Source organism: Brienomyrus brachyistius, chromosome 17, assembly GCF_023856365.1.
Source record: "Brienomyrus brachyistius isolate T26 chromosome 17, BBRACH_0.4, whole genome shotgun sequence".
Taxonomy (NCBI): domain Eukaryota; kingdom Metazoa; phylum Chordata; class Actinopteri; order Osteoglossiformes; family Mormyridae; genus Brienomyrus; species Brienomyrus brachyistius.
In genome coordinates this window covers 14,223,681-14,246,644 of record NC_064549.1, presented here as the reverse complement: position 1 = coordinate 14,246,644, position 22,964 = coordinate 14,223,681, and the positions used below count along the sequence as shown (strand labels likewise).

The 22,964-nt window shown below is 45.7% G+C and overlaps 1 protein-coding gene across 8 annotated transcripts in view; it reads left to right on the top strand.

Annotated features, from left to right (window-relative positions):
- Positions 1 to 22,964, top strand: part of LOC125711630 (cell adhesion molecule 2-like) — a 223,849-nt gene that overhangs the window by 93,301 nt on the left and 107,584 nt on the right. The window lies entirely within an intron of this gene.

Below are 22,964 nucleotides of genomic sequence, written 5' to 3'. Positions count from 1 at the left end.
CTTTCCTCCATATGACGGTATATCGCTTTAATATACGACAGGATATAGCTTCAAGGTTTTATATATATATATATATATATATATATATATATATATAGGGACATGCTTGAGTTACGTCTCATTCCTTTCTGAGTCTCCCATGGTCTTGTTCCAGAAAATTAGTTTGTCAATTTCAGTGTGACACTAAGGCGCAGCAGGTAGCTGTGATTCCCTCTGATTGTATTTAAACCTCATTTGTTATGTGGTCTGTAATTGACAGCTTATATTAAAACTTAATGAAGGCTTTCATTTATAGACTCTGTCTGCTAGATTTAGGCAAAAGACTTTCCTAGAACTTTATCCCGATGGTTTGCGGATGATGAGTGACGGATGCCCTGCGGTTTAGGTAATAATAATTTCATTGACATCCCATGCAGAACATCCCCCAGCCTTGTGCCCTTTGCTGGCCTCTGATAGGCCCCTGGTTAGAAGAAGGATGGATAACTGGATGATGTCATCGATTCTCTCAACCCCCAACAAGCTTATATAGATGTACCTAGAGGATAGGTGACATGGTTGCTTAGTGGGAAGTGATGTTGCCTCGCAATTCCAGGGTGAGGGGTTCAGATCTGTGAGCGTGGAGTTTGCATGTTTCCTCCTGTAGTCCAAAGACTTGCCGTTAGGTTAACAGGTGACTAAATTGCCCATGAGAGTCTGTGCTGGAGCCCTGTGATGGACCAGCCTCCCATCCGGGGGTTATCTCTGCCTGCTGCCCTTTGCTGACTTGGATTGGCTGCACACCCCCTTGTGATCCAGCAGACGATAAGTAGCCAGCAGGGGGAGGGATGCACTTAGAGAGTGGATGGATGCACTAACAGTTTTCTGTATAATTGTTTTATTGATGGCTTTTTGCTCAAGGAATTGGGATAGAGACGTGAACGTGAGGTCTACCTCCAAACCCTGACACTCACTGTTATCCTCTGTGCTTTTTAATGCCACGTTAATTAATGCAGGTGTGACATGAAGTCAGAACTGCACATTTAGTGCTGTCACACTTTCAGCTGATGATGACGGCCCAGATTTGTTACTGTTAGTCGAGGAGAAATTGGAAAGCAATCTAGAATTTTTTGTAGCTGAAAACATTTTTTTCTTGACTGACGAATGTGCAATAGAACTAAAGACAGGAAAGTGAGATGGCAAACGTTAACTATCACGCAAAGCAAAGCCACATCTTCCCATATCTATCTAAATTTGAACGCGCACCTATAGATATAGATATAGGTAGAATTTTTTAATCGGTCAGGATTCTTTTTATTTTCTTTATATCCCTTGCCGGCCTTCCTAAAGTGTTAAGCTAATGCTTTTCCTCTGTCTTATTTACTCCATCTTTCTCTCCAAGAGCCTGAATGTGGTGTGTATGTAAAATAACATATAATTACATCTCCTGTAGGATTCTGCTGAGAATTAGTTCCTCAGTAGCATAGAATTTGAAGCCATTTCTTCTGGGGCCTTCTTTCCAAGGACTTAATCCACAATCATCCATCATCGCCCAACACATAATATACGCAAATATATTTTCAAATTAAAGCTTTCAGCCGTGTGCACGTTAGCCTCTATCTTTCCTTTTTTTTTGGTTGCAGTACAGAGATGTCTTGACTCCTGAATGATTGTCGCTTCAGGCTTGTGCCGTACATTGTCTTGTTTGTTCAGTATCCAAGAAATATATATATAAATAAGTAAAGAGGTATGGAATGGAGGCTGAGAACATGCCTGGCGCAGATACAGCAAGGCCAGGGAGAGCGACGGACTCAATGTGCTTTTTCAGCGGCCAGTGAAACCTTCCCCAGCTCTCACAAAGCAATGTTCTACAGCTGGAAAATAAGCAATAAAGCCAGGCACTGACCCTGGGATCGGCGTTAAAAGAGATTTATGGCGCTGGGGAGGAAAGGTCATCGTTTTGGGGGCTCCCAAGTGTATTAAGTTAGGATTACTTTTTCATTTGTGCCGAACAAAATGTGTTTCAGGTCCCCGTGTTTTTCGGAGACTCCATCCCCTGTGTTGTTTGGTTTCCAAACACGTCTTATTGCCCACAGGGATACCATCTCCTCCCCCCCCTCCCCATCCCCAGGTTCCAGCTCATCCTGTTCCTCGACAAGGATAACCAGAGAAAATGGCTAGACCCCCCTCCCCAGAAAGAGAGGACACAGTGCAGGAATATTCCTCCCCAGTATAGGATCAGGTCCACATCTCGTGTAACTCGAGTGGACGGAGTAGCAGATATCTGGATTCTGTTACTGAATGCGTTGGTGGGAATCCACCTGCCGTCCGTAGAAAGCGGCTGTCCTTGTTCACAAAGCTGGAATTGTGTAAGCAACGTATACTTTCACTCTGCTGAAGAAGCACCGTCATGATGTAGACGAGTGTATAGTTTGGACGAGTGGACGGTTGGACAGCCCGCATGGACACCTTGCAGTAGCAAAATACATCACATGAGTCCAAGTTATCCTCCTCCACGTTTGGTGAACTGGTTTATTTTATCCCATGTCCTCCATTTTGTTTCAGTCGTCCCTCAGACATAGCTACAGTCCCTGATCGTCCTTAAACGGTGCCGTGAACCCAGCGGCCGTGCGTAATGTTTGGGATGGGCCTGTGAGACCCCATGGCATCCGAAAGGAGGCTTTGCTTTTCATTTTAATGTTCGGTGCTTTGCTCAGGTCCATGTTTCATGTTTTAGTTTCTTAGAGGGCTTGTTAGTCAGGGGTCTGCTAAGGATATCGCGGAGCGGGGGGCCTCCTGCAGAGGGGCTTCTGCTTTTCATCCCACTGTTGACATGGCTGCTTAATCGAGAGCCTCGCTAGAGAGTTCCTGCCTTCTTTTTTTTTTTAAACAAAATTAGAAAAACGGGAAGATCTATATCATCCGTCACATTCCATTTGTTATCTTCCCTCGGATTTCTGATCCCGCGATCGTAATCGATTCGGCTGTGACGTTTGTTTGTTTTTTTCCTTTTTTTTTGGTCAGGCAGTTTGATGAGACGGTTTGTTCGATTTCCCTGATCTCCTGGCCGGCTCCGGGACGAGCGACGTCATTCTCTGACAGGGGCAGGAGGCAAAGGCGAGCCACATTTCCTGGATAGTTGTGTACAGGGGTGCTTGAATGGACAAGCAGTTGGTTGAATCCTTGTCACAGCTCATCCTTTTCAATACTAAACATCAAGGACGATAGTTCCTGTTAACGTACATTTCCTTCGCTGATTCCATGCATTGTTCATCCCTGTCTGGCTGTTTCAGCTTAAATTACATGTGGAATTTATTTTTGTTATGCCTGTATATTGCTGTATATTACCTGGATAAGTGAACATATGTTATCCGTGCAATTGCCTGGTAGACAGGGAAGATTAGAGAACAGCGGCCATCCGTCAGGGTTTGCCTGTGCTGTTGGCTGGGACGCCCAACAGACCCATGTGACACAGGGTTGGAGGGTGGAATGGGGTCTTTAAAGGAAACCCAAAACAGATGCAGTTTCAGCTCACAAGGAAATGAATGAAGAACCTGCGTTGGGTTCTGGTTCTGGGCATGCAGTGCAGAACAGACAAAAAGCAGACAAAACAAACAAAAGTTTAATACAGTGCTACTTGGGCACGGGCAGCTGAATGGGCTCATCACCTGACTTTTCTCCGTCCAGGGGACACCCAGCCCCCCCGGAATTTTTAATGCCTGCATAAATGTTACAGTAAACGTTCTCGTATCCCGCAGTGTCGGCACCCAGGCAGTGACGGAGAGAAGAAATTTCCGGACAGTTTAATGTTACTCTTGAAAAAACACTGAACTGTAACAGATTAATTATGCTTATGTTAATGCCACCATACACACAAATTAGTGATTATTGTACTGTTAGGTTAAATATTTGAAGCTCAAGAGATAAACAACGACAGAACAAGTGCAAAGACTCCGTGGGCATATGCAGGGACTGGCATTCGCATCACACAGTGCTTCTCTTTGCTTTTTTTTTATTATTATTTTCAGTTAGTTTCATGTAAAGTTTTAAAATGATGCTCTTTTTATAGAATAGTCGAACATATACTGTTATATAGTATAATACTATAGTATAATTTAATAGCATATCATTGCTATCATTATGCCTTATCATTATCCATTTCTGATATTTTAGAATTGTGCCAGTTACTCGAGTCAGGTACATAAATGACAAATACAAGAGATTTTACCGTACTAATCATTTTTATGAATGTTTGAGGGTAAAACACAACAAAAGAGAGATTAAAGTGTGCAATAAACGATAAATTTAGAGACCGTCTCCAAGCTGTAACAGACTGAGTGGACTTGGAGTCGCTGGGGTCCAGTTCATGTCATGACTGTCATTGCAAAGGAGTGTCGAGTGCCTGGCCGAGAGGAAAGAAGTAATACCAGGGGAGAGGACGGCAGCAACCTTCACGTCATTAGGAAAGTTTGCCGCATAGTCGTCTTTGGTGGCAACTTTGGGATTTCACCCCTATTGGTTACCCATCTCAGGAGTCAGGCTATTATAAAATAGGGCATGACACCTGCAAATATGAACCTGTAAAAGCTAATAATTGCAAAGCTGCTTCCTGTTATGTTGACCAGTAAGTCTGCAGCGTGCACCCAACTGTTTATTAAGCATTTAGGCCGAGGCACAGCTGTCTTTGCCGCCCTTCACATGTCGCCTTAGGCATCGAAATGAAACAAAACATCTGTGTCCACTTAAGATGCCAATGATGGGCTCACCCAGAGGGTGATTTGTGGAGGATCCGTGTTCTTAGGCTGAAATAGAACATTTTTACTGAAATGTCTCCCGAGGCCTGTCAAATGGGCAATCAAAACATAATTGATTAGCACAAACAATACTCACAATTAATTAGCTAAGGATAATTAATCTGGAGGTTTTAGAGTCCATGTGAAAGTGTCAATCGTATCTTGATGGAAATCTCGATACAAATCTTCCGCGATCATCATTAAATGAGACGGTGCGTGACGACCAAATAAAGTTTTTTTGCCAGCACTGATCTGTATGGTTAAGGAGCTTAATGATGACAGCAGGATGTATTCATACTGCAGCGACTTTTCACTGAGGAATCTGCATAGATTTGTTAGTTTGTGTGCCAGATTTCCTTCGCATCAGGAAACATGATGATTAAGCAGCAGATTGAAACTCACTTTGCATGCTGTACCTCTCTAGTCTCTGCTCACCAGGGATGTGGATCTGGATGGATGGATGGATGGATGGATGTATGGATGGATGGATGGGTCCAAAAAGTGTTTAGGTTAGAGTGTATGGTTAAGTATTCCTAGGATGTGAGATGTTGGTGATTTTCATAACTAGAGATGTATAAAATAGTAGAATACAGCGACTATACTGCAAGTCTTGCTGTCAACTTTTAAATCTTTAAGACGTGAAGAACAGCTACAGCACTAGATATTAGCGTCCATGATAAAAAAAAAAAGAAAATACTGCACTTCGACGAAACGTGCTGGCCTTTCCTTTGAATAATGCATTTGAAGGTGTTCTTTGCGTAACCTACACACTGCCTCCTAGCCCGTGTAGGTCTCTGACAGAAATGTCAGCGCTGTTTGAATAAGGGAGGTGAAGTTTGCGAGATCCCTACACACACTCAGCTAGACCTGCTGATAGTCCGTCTTCCATAGGGATCTAGGAGGCTTTTGCCTCAGCATCAAGTAAAAAGAACGTATTAAGTTTAGATGAAAAAAATAGTAAAACAACAGCCCTGTGACTTTGTTAATTAAGCCCCGAAATGTTCTCTAGTTTGATTGAATCTTCGTCTTATGCAGAAGAGATCTCCACCGGTGTCTTGTTTGTTTGACTTGGCCTGCTCAGGGTAATACTATGTAAATTGCTTTTCTCTCCTTGATTGCAAGGCATTATGACGAAGATTGATCTCACACTGGAGAAACAAGGTGTGTGTGTGTTTTTTTTTTTTTCTCCGTGACAAAACACTTGCAAGACTGACATATCCTGAACGTTGGGTTCTTGCCTGTGCCTTCCGAATGCTGCTGCGAATTCCAATACCACAGACAGCCAGGGAAAAACACGGTCAGAGAGGGAAAATTTGCTTCCAAGGAAAATTTCAAATGTAATTAGAGGAGAAGGTGACCTAGATTAACCCGTAACCCGACATAATTGGGGTCTCTTAGTGACTATGGGATTAAACTGCCTTGAAAGACAGCGACTAATTTGAAATTTGTTTATTTATTTATTTAGCAGGTCACACACGCTTGTGTGTGCCTTTCTGTTGCATTTTAATCTCTTGTCTCACACCAGCAACTAAAGGAAAATATTTTTTCAATGGACTTGAGTAACTTCAGTCTCTTCGAGTCAGCAAATCAATTCGAGTATGAAATGCAAAAAGTTACCCATAAGTCCTTTTTCTATTGTTTAGCACGGGCGTTTGCCGCTGTGAGGGTGCAGCTAATGTGGCACATATCGCCGGGCCAAGATGGATGGTCTTTACTTTTTATATCGACCAGGTGTGAAAATTGCACGGATGCTGAAAGTACGGTGACAGAAGCGGTCCATTCCTCTGCCCACAAATCGCATTGTAATGTGCTGACAGCATTTATTGTGGCTGGGAAGATGGAAGCGCGCCATGCGCGGCCCCCTGCAACCCCCAGCGAATGCGAGCAGCTGGGGTCAGACGCCATGCCATCATTTTCCGCTCATCATCGATGGCCGACCTTCTTATTGTTAATTGCCTGTTAATTGGTCATGAAAGTAGTGGTCAATTACCATTGTATTTCTCGGTGAGATGAAAGGGCAGTCGTAATGATAAGACAATTAAAAATGTTACCAAGAAGCAGCAATTAAGTACTATTTCAACAAGCAACTAGAATGGGTGCAGGTTAAATCGCAAAGTCTAATTTGTTCACAGTGGGTGCCCCTTAGAGCAAATTAACCAAGCTGGTGTTTACTTGCAGCATGACTGTATTTGTTCAGAGATGGGTAAGCTCTTGCGTTCAGTTTTTTTCTCTCACATTTACATACTTAGCAGACCCTTTTGTCCAATGCGTCAATCAGTTAGCAGTCAGTCAGCTGCCACTGAGTGATTAACAGACATCTGAGGTCACGTGTTTGGTTTTCAGGACCCTCCAACTCTGTGAATGGAGGGAGGGGGGCTATTATTTATGTAACACGCTCAGAGGTTAGGGGTCCTGTTACCCACGGCCATCACCCACTGTTTAGCAGATCTCCAAAAGAAAACCTTATAGAATAAAGTTTATTGATGTCCATCTAAATATTAAAATAAATATATATATATTTTTTTCTCTTACTTTTTGTAACCCCGACCTGCGCTTCTCTGCTGCACTGACTTCTGCACTGCATAGGGGTATGGGAAGATCCTCTGGGGGAGGCAGCTAGTGCCCCCCAGCTGGGTAAAGGCTTTTAAGATGCTACGGCTCTACATAATACATGGTTATCATTGTTGTATTACTGGTGTAATTCCTCTGACGGTATCTAGCACCTCACAGCAAAGTCAGAAAAATACAGTCGAAATAATTTTACTGATTGTTCCGACCACACCATACCTCTCTGGTTTCCTGATGTCATGGTGTGTGTGCCGATCAAACACACTTCCTCATCTGTTTGCCATTCCCCAAGGTACCACTGTCCCTCTAATGGGAAATTCACGTCAGAGAATTATAGGAGAGACCTGGGAAGCTCAGCAGAGGCTGGGAGAATCCCCATGCGACCGCCTGGGGCTGCACTCGCTGTGCTCCGTGAAGCGGGACATTCCGTCATCATCTCTGCGCAGGGGACTCTGCTAGTTAACGCTCTGTGTCGATCGGTGTTAGCGTGCGGCTTCTCTGGCTGTGCGCCTTTCGTCTCCTCCCTTTCCGCTCTCCTCCCTCCCTTCATGAGCATCTCGGGTATGAAAATCGGTTTCTCCCTGAATCCTAATTGCAAATCAAACTCAGGATCCGCAAAAGATCACCCGCTTCCCCCAAACCCATCACAAAACACTGAAACGCGACAGGGCTGCAGTGTATCAATAGCAGGCGTTTCACTGAATGACAGACATGCAGCGTGTGTGTCTATCTGTGTGCGTGCGTTAGTTGCCCGCACTAGTCAATGCGTGTTGTTTTCCGGTGCTGAAGATGAGTAATGACTTTACAGGTGACTCGATCAACAGGTTTTGGTAAAAGGGCTGGTTCCAACGCGAACCCTGAAACCAATTAAACGACAAGAAAGATGGATGAGGCGCAGCCGCTAAGCGTGGAAGAGTCAGCTTCTTATTGGGAGTATCATGTTGAGTGAGTGGCGCTATAATTGAGTTAAATGTACTCATACCAGGCTTTTTTCTTTTGCTCTGGCAGAATAACAACCGTACTTTTTCTTAACATTTGATCACATTAATTTTTCTAATGTATGCAGAAAACAATGTGTTTTTTTAGCTAAAAGCCTAGAAAAACTACTGTGTCATATATGGAGAACAACAGCTTTTAACGTTAAGCAAGAGTGTGACGCATTCTAAATTATAATCGGACTGTTTAGCTGCTCAGGTGATGTATTGGTAAGATGTGGCCTTTGGTGCTTTACTGTGGTCTCTGGATGTGGACCCTCCATCCCAGACCTACACTAGTATTTCTTACTGAGAGGAATCAGTGCGAAAGTCATTCGGTATTTCACACTGTCAGGTCCCTGCAATTTTTAGACTGTAAAAATTGGTTTTAAAGGACTTAGCCTGCACCTCCTATTTTGATCAACAAATAATAGGTCATACTTCAATAGCTGTGGATTTTTATTACAGGCATTTCAAACGAAATGCTTGGTTTTACAGCCAGTGCTTTTCTTCATCGGCTGGATATCATTCGGCGATGACAATGCGGTTTAAGTTCTTGCCTGAAATGTGATTGAATTCTGTTTGGTTCACTGAGTGGTGCTGTAACCTCACAGCCCCGGTGCAGTGGGTGTGGTTCTCACCTGGGACTCTCTGCAATGAATTTCCATGTTCCTCTCTGTGCCTTTGCAGATTGCAATAGATACGTTACATTGAGTGGCTTTTTTCCCGCATTCCAAATTAATGCATGTAGATAAATGAGTCTTTGTGCGACTGTGTTTACCCAGCAATAAATGAGTAACATTGTACCTCCTTCATGTTGGGATGCTCTCCCCCTATTAGATAAGTGGATTTTGTCTTAATGTAATTTTTACGTAACGTTAACAGCAATGTTGCCAACTTCAACTGGCTGGCGTAAGATTTTCAATTTGAGACAAGTCTACACATGCATTTACATGTACGTATTGATGCGTAAATAGTCTGTTGGTTTTGTAAACTACCCCAGGGCTTTTTACGTATCTAATTTTAGGTTTTTCACGGAATAAGGCAGATTTTCCGTAAGATTTCTTGCGTGACTCTGAGAGTCTGGAAGCGTGAGGGTCACGCCAGATGCGTCACAGTTGGCAATAACAATAGTTATTAACTATTAAATAGTTATTAATAGTAATAACAATAGTGATGGAATTCCTGGCTCTGTGAGTCCGCTGAAATGCGCATCGCAGACATGCCGCTGCCTGTAAAGCTCCCTGGAGCATCTGAGCGCGCAGCGTCGCATCGCGGCGGGTGGCATTGGCGGTCCTGCGCTAATGGAAATGATTGGAGGCACCAGCACAAGGCGGCCTACCGGATCAATGCATCAGGCACCGGGCCGTGGTCCTCTTACAAGAAAGTGTCTGCTGGCAGAAGAGGCCCATGCTGGGGCTCTCCTTAACTGCTGGGGCCTCAGGAGGGACCCTTAGTGGCATTCAGGAGCCATGAATGTGTGATTCAGGGGTGAAGTGCTTCAAAATAAGAGCGCTACATAGCTGTTTGGAAAGCCTTCGAAATTCCTTTACAGGCAAAGTCACGCGGCATTTCATCCTTACTGCCTCCATCAGCCAGGGAGAAATGTTGCGATTTCACTTGCGATTACGAATTAAAATTTTTAAAATTGTTTTCGCAATCCAATGAAACAGCGATAACAGATAAGAAATTTAATTGTATATTGGCATAGTAATGAGTGTCACCATCTGTGTCTGTGCCTTGTTTTGTAACCATATCGAACCAGATGGCAGTACATGGGGGGGCGGGGGGGGGGGGTGTTTGCTGAAGTGTTGATGTGGAATGCAGGAAAAAGCATATTAAAGCGGCTCGCGCTGTAAACACGTGTTGTGTTGGGAGTGATGCAGGTTGATAAAAATGCGTTTCGAACAGTGGATGTCAGCTCATGGGGACGCTTGCTAGCCCACACATGTGCCTGCGCCGACACACAGTCATGCCCACACACACACGCGCATGCCATGTGCTTCAGTGCAGTAGGTCTGTTAAGCTGCCAGGTATATTCAGCAGTGGGGCTCAAAATACAAGCCTCCCAGACACAAGCTAAGCCACACCACTGGCGTGTTCCAGCTCCCCCTATCCACGCCTGGGCCTCCTCCCCCACACCACTGGCGTGTTCCAGCTCCCCCTATCCATGCCTGGGCCTCCTCCCCCACACCACTGGCGTGTTCCAGCTCCCCCTATCCACGCCTGGGCCTCCTCCCCCACACCACTGGCGTGTTCCAGCTCCCCCTATCCACGCCTGGGCCTCCTCCCCCACACCACTGGCGTGTTCCAGCTCCCCCTATCCACGCCTGGGCCTCCTCCCCCACACCACTGGCGTGTTCCAGCTCCCCCTATCCACGCCTGGGCCTCCTCCCCCACACCACTGGCGTGTTCTAGCTCCCCCTATCCACGCCTGGGCCTCCTCCCCCACACCGCTGGCGTGTTCCTGCTCCTACTCCACGCCTGGGCCTCCTCCCTCACACCGCTGGCGTGTTCCTGCTCCTACTCCACGCCTGGGCCTCCTCCCCCACACCACTTGCGTGTTCCGGCTCCCCTATCCACGCCTGGGCCTCCTCCCCCACACCGCTGGCGTGTTCCTGCTCCTAATCCACACCTGGGCCTCCTCCCCCACACCGCTGGCGTGTTCCTGCTCCTAATCCACGCCTGGGCCTCCTCCCCCACACCGCTGGCGTGTTCCTGCTCCTACTCCACGCCTGGGCCTCCTCCCCCACACCGCTGGCGTGTTCCTGCTCCTAATCCACGCCTGGACCTCCTCCCCCACACCGCTGGCGTGTTCCGGTTCCTAATGCACGCCTGGGCCTCCTCCCCCACACCGCTGGCGTGGTCCTGCCCCTAATCCACGCCTGGGCCTCCTCCCCCACACCGTTGGCGTGTTCCTGCTCCTAATCCACGCCTGGGCCTCCTCCCCCACACCGCTGGCGTGGTCCTGCTCCTAATCCACGCCTGGGCCTCCTCCCCCACACCGCTGGCGTGTTCCTGCTCCTAATCCACGCCTGGGCCTCCTCCCCCACACCGCTGGCGTGGTCCTGCTCCTAATCCACGCCTGGGCCTCCTCCCCCACACCGTTGGCGTGGTCCTGCTCCTAATCCACGCCTGGGCCTCCTCCCCCACACCGTTGGCGTGGTCCTGCTCCTAATCCACGCCTGGGCCTCCTCCCCCACACCGCTGGTGTGTTCCTGCTCCTAATCCATGCCTGGGCCTCCTCCCCCACCCTACTGGCTTGTTCCGGCTCCCATATCCACGCCTGGGCCCCCTCCCCCAGACTGCTGCCATGGTCCCGCTCCCCAATCCACACGTGGGCCCCTTGCTGCTGCCGTGTTCCGTGTGAACCATTCCCAGCACCTCTGGGTTTAGTATCACTAGCTGCGCTATCTTGGGTAGAGTCGGACAATGCCCGAACAGAAGAAGCACAACGATGGTGCAGTGATTATTTTTTGATTAGCGCTTCCATTCTGGCATTTTAGGCAGATTCATCTAAGCACCTTTTTGTGCTCTGGATTGTCTGAGAAATTAAACGCTTAGCACGACATTAAACAGGCGAACTGCTGGAGTTTGAAGGCAATCCGAGGCAGATGATTTCTGAGCTTAAAAACAATATTGCAGTGGCCTGATGCCATAACGGCTTAAACGCCGATGAAAGTTTGCTGTTAGCCGAAAGAGACCAAAGGAATAAAACAGGAGACGTCGCGCTTGCTGCTGCGTAACTGGGTCGCCCTGACGACAACGGGGCCCCTCATGTCACAGTGTTCTCTGCTTGTTTTATTCTCGCCCACATGCAGTCTATTAGTGCAAATTAGACATATCGGAGAGCCTGAAACCCGCTAGATGCTCGACTTGAAGGCTTGCGGTGACAGTGATGCATGCCAGCGGCAGAGAGGGGAATTCGGCCTTTCGGTATGAGCGAAGACCCACTCCATTAAGGCAGTCGGATAGTCGCCCCATTACGTCCATATGGTGGAATTTCGGTCAAAAGGATTTCTTGTGTTTTTCTGCACTAGAAATTTCAAATGAGGAACTCCTTTGACAAAAAAAGCCATAAATTAAAATCCATACATCCATCTTCCAATTGCTTATCCAGATCGTGGGAGGGCTTGAAGCCTAAATGTGTCCTGCAAGGGATTAGAATCCTACATGAAAGTTTTTGTGAACTTTTATGTGGAACTTCTCATCTTTTCCATCTTTCTCACTCTAGTTGTGAGTGCACTGATGTTCACCTCTTCTTTGTTAAAAGGCATACTTTGTTGCAGTTCGGTAGCTATTTCTAATTTGTCTTGAAGATGACAGATGTTTGGTTTGTGTATCCTTGACGTAATAAAGCATATTTCTGAAAGCTGTTACTGTCACACAAACCATACCTCAAAAAGCCCTTAAAAACACAGTAGTTCATCTCTCTCAGCTTAGAGAAATGTGGATGCATGGCCAATTATAAGTGACCACAGATTTTTGGGGCAGTTTCAGAAGCGTCAACGTTATGAAACAGCTATAAAAACGAAACAAAAAAAGTTTTCCTTTCAATTTCAAAAACACCCCAAAAACAATCTGCAGCATTTTGAAAGGAGAGGCGGGGAGGAAGTGCAGTATAACCTCACATTTCCAGGGCTGTGTGTGTGTGTGTGTGTGTGTGTGTGTGTGTTTGTATATACTACAGTGTGGTGGGAACCAAATTTTCACTTTTACCCTTGTGGGGACATGTCTGCGGTTCAACATTCTAAAAAAAACTGTCTGCGATTGAAAAACTGAAATATCCAAAAGTCTTGTGTGTTTTGTTTATTTGCTTGTGCTTGAGGTTAGGGTTAGTTTGGATTACAAACGAATAGAGGGTCCCCACAAACATAAAAATAGCAGAGTGTGTGTGTGTGTGTGTGTGTGTGCGAGCGGGTATACCTATCCTTATGGGTACACAATGTCCCCATAACGTGATAAATATCAGTTTTTTCTCTATTTTATAAAAATCAGTGACTGCTATAACTGAAAATGCAAACTGTCTTGTATTTTGCTTGGTTACTTATGGTTATGGTTAGGGCAGGATGGGGGTTAAGGATGTCATAGTTAGCATTAGCATTTTTCCCATAGAAGTGAATGAGCGGTCCCCATAAGGATAGGTATACCCTACATGTGTGTGCGTGCATATGTGAGTGTGTGAATGCGTGTGTTCTCCCTGGGTATCATGTGGATTTTCTCCAGTGTGCTTAGGTGACCTGCTGTCTCTAAAAGGCTCGTGCTGTGGTGCTCTGCGACGTACTGCCATCCCATCCAGGATGTTCCTCTGAACTCCTAGTCCTATGATTCCTGGGAGAGACTCCAGGCTCGGCTGCAGCATGGGAGAGGGATAAATGCACAATAACTATTGTGCAACAACATTGCATTTAACACCCAGCAAAGGCTGTTTCTACATTTGAATAGGTTGTCTGTCAGAGTGGATTTTCCCTTAGCGTTGTGGGCGTCGTCGCTGGTCTGCAGGAAACAAAGCATGATGGGAGATAATAGCATGAAGACCGGCTGAAGTTATTCATCTTTTTTTAATTACCCTGCCTTGGAGAAAAATCTAGGTCTCTGCATCCATATCTAGCAGATATCAGGAGGCCATCTTCTTCATGAAGATGCCGGAACATGCCAGCAGTCTGGGGGAGGGGGCCCATGCGTGGATAGGTAACGTGGAGACTTTTTAGCAGGTGGGGAAGGGGTGGACGGCAGCCACGTCTTTGTTTTGAGGAAGAAAGGAGTGAAGATGAGGCTCAAGGCCGTCTGACATTCACCCCCCCCCCCACCACCAATCTAAAAGATATAATACAATCCAGCTGGGTGCTACCTGGGGGAAGCTTGGTCAGGCATTTATAGGCGTGTTTTTGCAGATGCCAGGGGAGGTGTGCTTGGGGCTTGGGGTGGTAAGCACAGCTGTTAAGGCGACATACGGATGGGGGTGTCATTACCACACGACCCGGCTGCGTTCCTTGTGCTGTTTTAGGTAGCGGTTGTCACTCATTGTGCCATCTGGAAAGCGGTGGGACGGCCCGGCTGGCGGGTGGCCGTCGCCGTTGTTTTTCTCACAGTTTTGCAGAGAATGACGCAAAGATAGGTGCAGCTTTAGCAATACGGGCTTTTTTTACTGGGTGAAAGCCAGGCGGACCGGAGTGGGAATTGGGCTGGTGTGTGTTGTGCTGGCCGCTATTCAGTCTGTATCTGTTCATAAACGTTTATCCTGGGTAGGGTCACGGGGAGCGTTTCCCAGCATGCAATGGGCACACTAGCAGGGAACTCCCTGGCTGTTCATTACTGAGTGCGCACTAAGGGCAATTTAGTGACACAGATTCAATTTCTTTGCACCGTGGAGGAAAAACCCACCAAAAAATAGTGAGAAGAGGAAAACACCCAGAGAGCTGGGCCTGGGGAGTGACCCCCAAGCCTGCAGGTGTGAGGTAACAGTGCTTCCCACTGAGCCACTGTGCCTTCCAATGCATTCATGTCTGAGCTGCTTGTGTGAAAGGGTCAAAGGTAAAGTTTTTGGCCTAAAACCTTGTTGACAATGGCAGCTAGGGACTTCTAGTCCATGGTTCTAATGTCCCTATCAAAGGAATCTGTTTACAGGGGGGGCTTTAAGAAAAGCAGGTTACCGGAACACAGTCATTGCGTCTCGGGAGTGATACAGTAGGGCCCCATCCTTCTGCTTTCATGAGGAACAGCTGCTTGGATAGACGCCTACTGGCCCACAAAACAGACAGGAGCTGAGCCGGTGCCTTCAGTCACGAATGCAGACCCCAGCTCTGCTGCAGTGTCAGGAAGCGGCATAACACCCCTTTCGTCACCTGTTCTGCCAGATGGTTTTAATGACCTCACAAGCTTTTATGCTATTTAAGTATCTCACCTCTCTATGAGTGATCAGAATCCATGGATCCCAGCGACACATCGCACCATTTTTACTCTTCATTGTTTCACTTGCCCAAAGCTTTTTTGGTCTCATGTTTTATGTATCAGTACCTTTCGCTTAACTGGCTATCCAGTGCAGGGTCACAGTATGCCTGTCACAGGAAGCATAGGGTTCCATTCAAGGGAACACCCTGGATGGGATGCCAGTCCATCACAAGGCACATGCTTACCCATTACAGGCAATTTTGAGACATCAATTCGCCTATTGCCTTTTGACTGTGGGAGGAGGACCAGAGAAAACCCATGAAACACAGGCAGGAGTTGCAAATAAACATAGAGCTGGGGGCGGCAATCAATCCCATAATCCTAGCGGTGCGAGGCCCCCCTGCTACCTGCTGTGGCACTCTGCCATCTATATTTCTATATATTTGTTATTCACCATGCAAATTATGCCAACCGTGAGCTATCCATAGACTTCACGGTAAATATATACATAGTGTCGACATGTGCATGTACAAACAGGAGAAAAAAAATACACGTGGGTGGCATAATTCTTGATACCATCCTTCGCAGGGAAAATTGCATATCTTTGGGGAAGCCCCTAAAGCCAGAGAAGTCATTATCAATTTGGCATCCACTGCCGTGAAACACGGGAAGAGAGCCTGCACGTGGCTGACATTGAGGGAAGTCATCTCGCCATTGCCGGCCATCATTCGCTGAGCCGTTTCTGAGATTCGGAGCTTTAGCATTTCCTCTGTAGCTTTCAGATACGACGGCGCATTCGTCTTTGTCCTAGGGAAGGTAATTCGAGTCGCCGTTATCGCCACGGATGTTCCGGCTCCCTAAATCAAATGTTTTAACAGTGGTTTGTTTCTTTTCCTGGTAGATTTATGTTTGAGATGACTGGGGGAAGAAAGGCAAGGGTTTGGGTATTGTGGTGCTCTTTAATTTAGAGTTTGTGCGGTATAATGCCGAGTTCGGACAACAAGATTAATAGTGGGTGATGCTGTTCAGCTCAATATCTACTTAATCTTCCTAGCCTGCTGACCAGGTCGGCCTCAGCCTGGAAGCTTGGAAGCAAAGTTCGGGGAAACAAAAGTAGGGAAAGGTAGAGTCCTGTGTGCATGCAAAGGCAGAAAAAGAGGCGATGGGGAGGGCAGAGGGGGCGTGATAAACGCATACCCTCCCCCACACAGACACTCCCAAAGAACAGCATGTATAGCACTCATCTGCAGTACAAAGTGTACAAAGGCAGGAGACACCCTGGATGGAATGCCAGCCCCTCACATGGGCCCCTCACCAGGTGGCCACAGGATCTCCTCATGTTCAGAGCTGGGGGTCAGCATTCAAACCCCCCAGCGGCAGATGAGTGATGCCGCCGAGCCGCCTGCTCGTGAACCTTGGCCGAAGAATAGCATGCATCCGTTTCCCTCATTGCCATCGCTTTATCCCAGGCCACGCATCCAGCAGGGTTGCGGCTCCCATCAGGAACGTTCCGGAATAATTCTCCCACTGCTCTCCAGGTCCTCTTTCATCTCTGTTTTTGACAACAGAGAAGAAAAGAAATCAATATGTTTGCTGGTCGGCCTGAACAAACAAAAAAAAGGGTTTCAATCAGTGGAGAACGGATGGAATCAACAGGATCTGTCAACAGGCATACGGGAGCATCCCTGTGTGCTTCTGCTGCGGAGCCAGAAACTGAGGGGCAGGATGGGGGTGGAGCCAATGAAGGGCAGGCACGAGGTCACCTGTCACAGGTGTTGGGCTGCCTTGTGGAGAGAGCCGTGTTGCTGGAGTGCATGGGGGAGGTGGGGGCGCACTTATTGTTATTTCCCCCCAGTCTCTTCAAATTAATCAGCGCAGTGCACAGAGGCAGCTCTAGGCCTGTCAGCGCCCCCCCACCCCTCTCATTCACCCCCCTACCGGCACATGATAGAGCTATAATGCCAAGACAGACTGTGGGGAGCAAGAGGTGGGTGTAGGATTCCAGCAGAGCAAAACAATGCGTAAGTACCACGGAAAGAGCCCCAGCAGAGAGCCAGAGACCACCTTGCATGCCAATTACCCGCCGTGCACCAGCTGATCCTGGGTCAGATCAGCTGTCTAACTATTACAGTGCGATGCAGGGGGGTTATCATGATCACACACACAAAGACAAATAACCCTCTTAGGATAACTATTTGAAAATCCCTTTCAGTTAGCTGTGTGTTCTTCTTTATTTAAAAAACTAAATCTATTCTAGTTGTTATGCCATGAGACGTGCAGAGCGATGGTCTGTATCTCAGCTAGTCAGGGTTTTGAAGAACTTTAAACTCCCCCAGTCAGCATTGACCTGGGATGTCTATGGAAAAGGGCTCCATGTTGGCCGATTGCTTCCTCATTCCCCATCGTAAGTTATGTCTTGTTTACCGGCTTTCGGGAACCCTACAGTTACAGGAAGAGCTGGCCTTTATTTCTGCAATTACTCCTTTTTGTTTCAACTTCTACTTTCCTACAACGGCATGATAATAAATGGCTTCACCATCCGTGATTCTCATTGCTCTTTTTTTCCCCGTGTTGGATACTGATATGCGTTCCAAGAATACGTGCAGTGACCTGTCTGCTCATTTCACGAGCGATGGCCTACGGTACCCGACGTAGCTCCGGTGTCGCGGATTGTTCCGGAGACGGTGTGATGAGGGGGCAGGGGATTGGGGGCGGGGGTGCTGCCTCCGCCTTCTCAGTCTCAGCTGGACTTGGGCTGCAGCCAGCAGACGTCTCTGCTCAGTCCCCAGCTCACATCACTTATAATATTCTCGCCATCTTGGATGAGACAGCATATGATAATTATGGTGAAGCCTTGCTGTAAGTCCAGCAGACTGGCTAATTTAAGAGTGAGGTTTGTTTATCGGCTCACAGCAGAGCATCAGCCACTGTCCGGGGCCTCATCAATTTCACTCCCTTCTGCAAGGGAGATCCGGGCTGGCAGGGGAACTGACATTATAGTGCCCATTGATCCACATTTTCATGTTCATCGGAGCTTGGATGGGGAATCCTGGTAGCTCTGAAAAAAGGGAGATTCTGTTCAATACAGCTTTAATGATGTTCTAGGGTTTAAATGTAATGAAAGTGCCTTTTTTGTGGATTTGCATTAGCAGGTATTGATTGCGTTCAGGTCGTGCTCGATTCCGAGACGGAAAAAAGTTTATAGATCATTAACAAAAGTGAAATTATGTACAAGAAACTCAGAGGGCTGTAATCTCGGTGTCCTTTGTAGCTTCATGCTTCCGAAGGGGTGATTGTTCTGCTTAGCACGGACTAACACGGACAGGGGTCAAGGGTCATTCTAAGAAAGCAGCGTTTGCAGAATACTGATAGAAGTAAAGTTTGTGTGCTGTCTTTGCCCACCGTCTGCAATTTGAACAAGTTCAGTGAAGTTGCAAGTCACTTGGGATTGGAAGTAGTGAAAAAATAAGAATACAGGTAATGTTATAGCTCAGGGGAGCATTAAATTACGCATCCAGTTAGGAGACACTTCATAAGTATCCCATCATTCAGAATGGAACGCAGTCTCTGATTGGACGAGCCACTCTGTGAGGAGGGCTTGATTGCTGAGGTTCAGTCAGACTGCGGCTAAAAGGTGCTTTCAGGGGTCTGCTTTGAACATCTTCTGCACTCAGCAGGGTCGTCATTTTTTTGGGAATTGGCCGCTTTGTGATCACATGATTTGTTCAGATGGTTGAGGTCACCACTGTAGCTGTAGGACGAGTAGGTGATTGGCGTAAATCTGAGCGTGATGCCGAGTGAGAGCTACAATTCTGGAGTGATTGTGGCGGAGCTGGAGACGCCAGTCCAGCACGTCTTTAATGAGTCGTTGACTCTTCTTAAGGAATGGTTAATCCTCCCCCTATTCCCTCCTCTGGGCCACCTTCTCTTGGCAGGGAGATCTTGGCAGACTGGAGCTCCACGGCAATGGTGGCAGAGCCCTCTGTAGATAACGCCAAAGGAAATGACAGAGCAATTTGTTTGTCACCAACTGGTCTGGTGGAAAACTTAGCTGCTCCTGACGGGAAGGGAAACTCACAGCTGGAAAGGAGCCGCTTTTCCAGTGTGGCAAAAGTTACATAAAAAGGGTTATTTTCCCTTCATGCACTAGTGATGAATATGAAATACAGATCATTACAGGTCCCTTAAAATGGCAATTGATATTAGTGAGATCTTTTACTTATACGTTTGTTCTTATTATTGTGATTTATTTTCTCTTGTTCATGCTTGTCGAGATTGATTATAATGCCTCACATTTTTGTCTAAGCCTTTTTTCCATTTATACAGTCCAATATAAGAAAAAAATGGGGAAAAGCATGATTGAAGGCAAACTATTCATCAAAGGTAAGCAAACAAAAAAGAAGGAAAGTTAAGGTACAGCCATCTGTTCTTTTATGGGCAGTCCTCTGAATAAATTCAGGAGTAATACCCGTTTAGGTCCCATCCTTAATCCTGCATGGTAGATTGAGGGTGCATTAGTGTTTTGACTCAGAAGCACTGGTGTTTCAAACCGAAACCATCAAGTGGGGATTCATTTTTCAAGCTGAGATGACAGTGACTACAGGGGGCACCAGCTGACTGTCGGCACACGGTGTCAGACCGAGATGTAGCCCCAAGCAGGGTGTCTTGGTGAGGGAAGTGGGGATGGACAAATAAAACAGGGCATTTAGCTGACTGTTGCCTCATTCCACCAACGCAGTACTGGAGCTGGTGCTGGACTCTTTCCCAAACTGGAACTGGTTCCGTGCATTTCCATTAAAAACTGGTTCCAGCACGGCACGGCCGAAAAGCTGCTCTGAGAATTTGTAACTGCAACGACAACAACAGTAGGATGGGCTATCACGTCCAAACCTGCCGCATACCTGGGAAATTCAATCCATAACCAGTATAGTTTTATCTATTATCACTGGTGATGGTGGTGAAACAGCTAGCCAACTTATCAGCGGAATAACATTACATCATTTTTTTTATCCTGTGGAAACCGAAAGATCCATTTGCTGACCAGATTTAATAATAAATTATAAATATGCCTTAAGTCCAATAAATAAAATATTGTGGTGCTCAAGTGGTGAAGAGATCCTGAGGCGGACAGCAAAGTTCAATTTTTAGCCGACTCTTTTATTGTGCGATGCTTAAAAGGAATAAACGAATGAGAATAAACTCACTTACTCAGATGGGGCAGCCTTTACGAAGACAAAAGTGTATACAGACAATAGAGCGCAAAGAGTCATACTCTGAAAACTTTCTTTTTGGTTCAGCAGGTTATGAAAACTTAAAATCCAAAACAGGTAAAAAAAAAAAAAAAGAGTCCAAAAAACAGAATGTATATGAATCTTTACATTACTTACATGTGCCTTTTCTTTTTTGAAAGCAGTGGAAACACAGACAGGTTCTCAAAAAGCACCTAATGAGAACCAGCCCAGCACCAGCTCCATGTTGGTGGAAACAAGGCATGTGACAGTTACCATCAGAGGCCTCCATCCTCCAATATTCTTTAATTGCAATGTAGACGTTTGTTACCTACTACCTCATTCTTTTATTGTTGCAAAGTTTTCCTGGATATCCGCAAATTTGGACAGAAACTTGAGGACTTTTCACAAAGGCGTCCAGCAGGGTGCTTTCCTGAGTCCAAAACAGTAAGCTTCTCTTGTCAGCAGTGCTGGGTTAGGGTAGCTGTCGATGGAGCTGATTTGCGGGATCCATTTAATCACCTTCCGCAGAAATGTGACATCGCCACATCAATGGAGAATAGAATCGAATTATTCCAGGCTGGCTACAGTTTTACACAGCTGGATGAAATGAAAATTACAGCCCAAGAAACCAAACGTAGTATATTCTTGCAGTCTACCTCAGGCCTTTCATCTGCCTAAACCTCTGTTATGATCTTACAGACTGACCGGTGGCCACCTTGGGAGACTTAAGCACAAGTTGATGAATGATAAAGATAAGATAGATTTCCATGGGATACTGCTTGTGGCATGGGCCAGAAAGTTTTGTGAGGAATTTCCAACTCTCGATACAGTGATGACATCTAGTTCAGAGCATAATTGGTATTGTGTACAGATGGTAATCCTTAATGTGTTATTAACGTCTTGTTTCTTTATATTCATCATAAAAGATTTGAAGTAATCTTTTCTGGTATCCCTTAGCTCACAATTACTCAGAATTTGTAGTTAACATTAAAAGGAAGCTTACTCAATTTATATAAGTAATGCTAATGAGTAATGATTTTGAGACGGCCTGCATCACAATTTCCTGCATATTAGCTATACTTAGCTTTGAATTTATTTGCATGTGTTCAAACACTGGTAATTTCCGTGTGAGAACAACTAATTTTCCCTATTTGATCTCGCAGTGCATAGCATGAGCTGCTGAGGAATTTATGCAAAAATTAAGTTAAAAAAAAATTATGTACATAGAATTTGTTTCTAAGAAGTTGATAATGGCTGTGAGTGTTGAGGAGAATATCTATGAATGGTCTGAGCCTGTAGCTGATCGTGACAAGATAATTCACAAGGACTAAATAAAGATTGACGAAATCCTGATGTCACATCGAGGAAACAGATAAGTATTCATAGTACAACCATTCACACCCTGTCAGTAAAAAGGGACACGTCTCATCCCACATTCCATTCCTTTGAATCTGATTGGCTGCTCTTTCTACATGCCAGTCAGTGGATTGACAGTTAGTTCATACACTTAAGACTGTCATTCCATTTCCCTAAGCAAGTGTTTGTAGTTCCTGTCTACAATTCCTCGGAATTCTGCTGATGTTCTCATGTGCACTTCTAGATGTTTCATAACCAAGGTGCAGTGTTGGGTCTTTTGAAGGACTCATGGAAATGCGTCCCTTTCATGGTCAGAGATAAATTAAGGACACTACTCTGAATCTCCGGAGATAGTACAGAACAGGAAGGATTCTTATAACAAGAGATCCTCATTACATAGAGTCCTTTTGTATAATTATTTTTAGGTCTTTTAAAGCGTGTTTATTCTGTTATATATTCTATGTCTTTGTTTCTGCTAGGTGAGGTTTTTCAGGTTTGGCTAATCATTGTCATGTTCTGATAAATTAAAGCTGTTTAAATTTTGTAGCACTGCAATAATTATTCCGTGCATTTATTATTGGATTCACAGAACAGAAAGGTTGGCAGTACTGTATAAACAGTCATAGAATTTGGATGAATAGAAGAAGGGAAGAAGGTTGTCTTGTAAATGCTACAGTGATTATTTTCGGCTATATTTTTTGTATCCGGAAATGAAAGGGTCAACTGTGATTTCATATTCAGGCAGGAAGGAATAATTGTGCTAAAATATTAAAAATATGTGGGGGATAATTTAGCACACCTGGCAGAGCTGGTTTGGGCCGTTAATGTCCTCAGGGCATAGGCCAGGGGCCTACTGGAAATGTAATGATGTCCCTTGTGTTAAACATAAATGTCAAACATCAGTGTTGGTGGCAGCTGAGGTTAAACCAAGATTAGCCGCTTTCTACCACATCCCACCGTGTCCTGCTAACCATGTTGTCTTGTGAGAACCTGAGCTTAATGTACACTCTGAGTTTTTGCAGGAAAAAGGTTACCCATCCTAAAATACGTTGCTTCTTTTTTTCTGTACTGGATTTTATATGTCTATTTATTTAATGTTCTTCAGTATAACTGTATAATAGATGGTTCATATCTAAGTATATTATTCACGGGACATTATTATAAGGTGGTACATT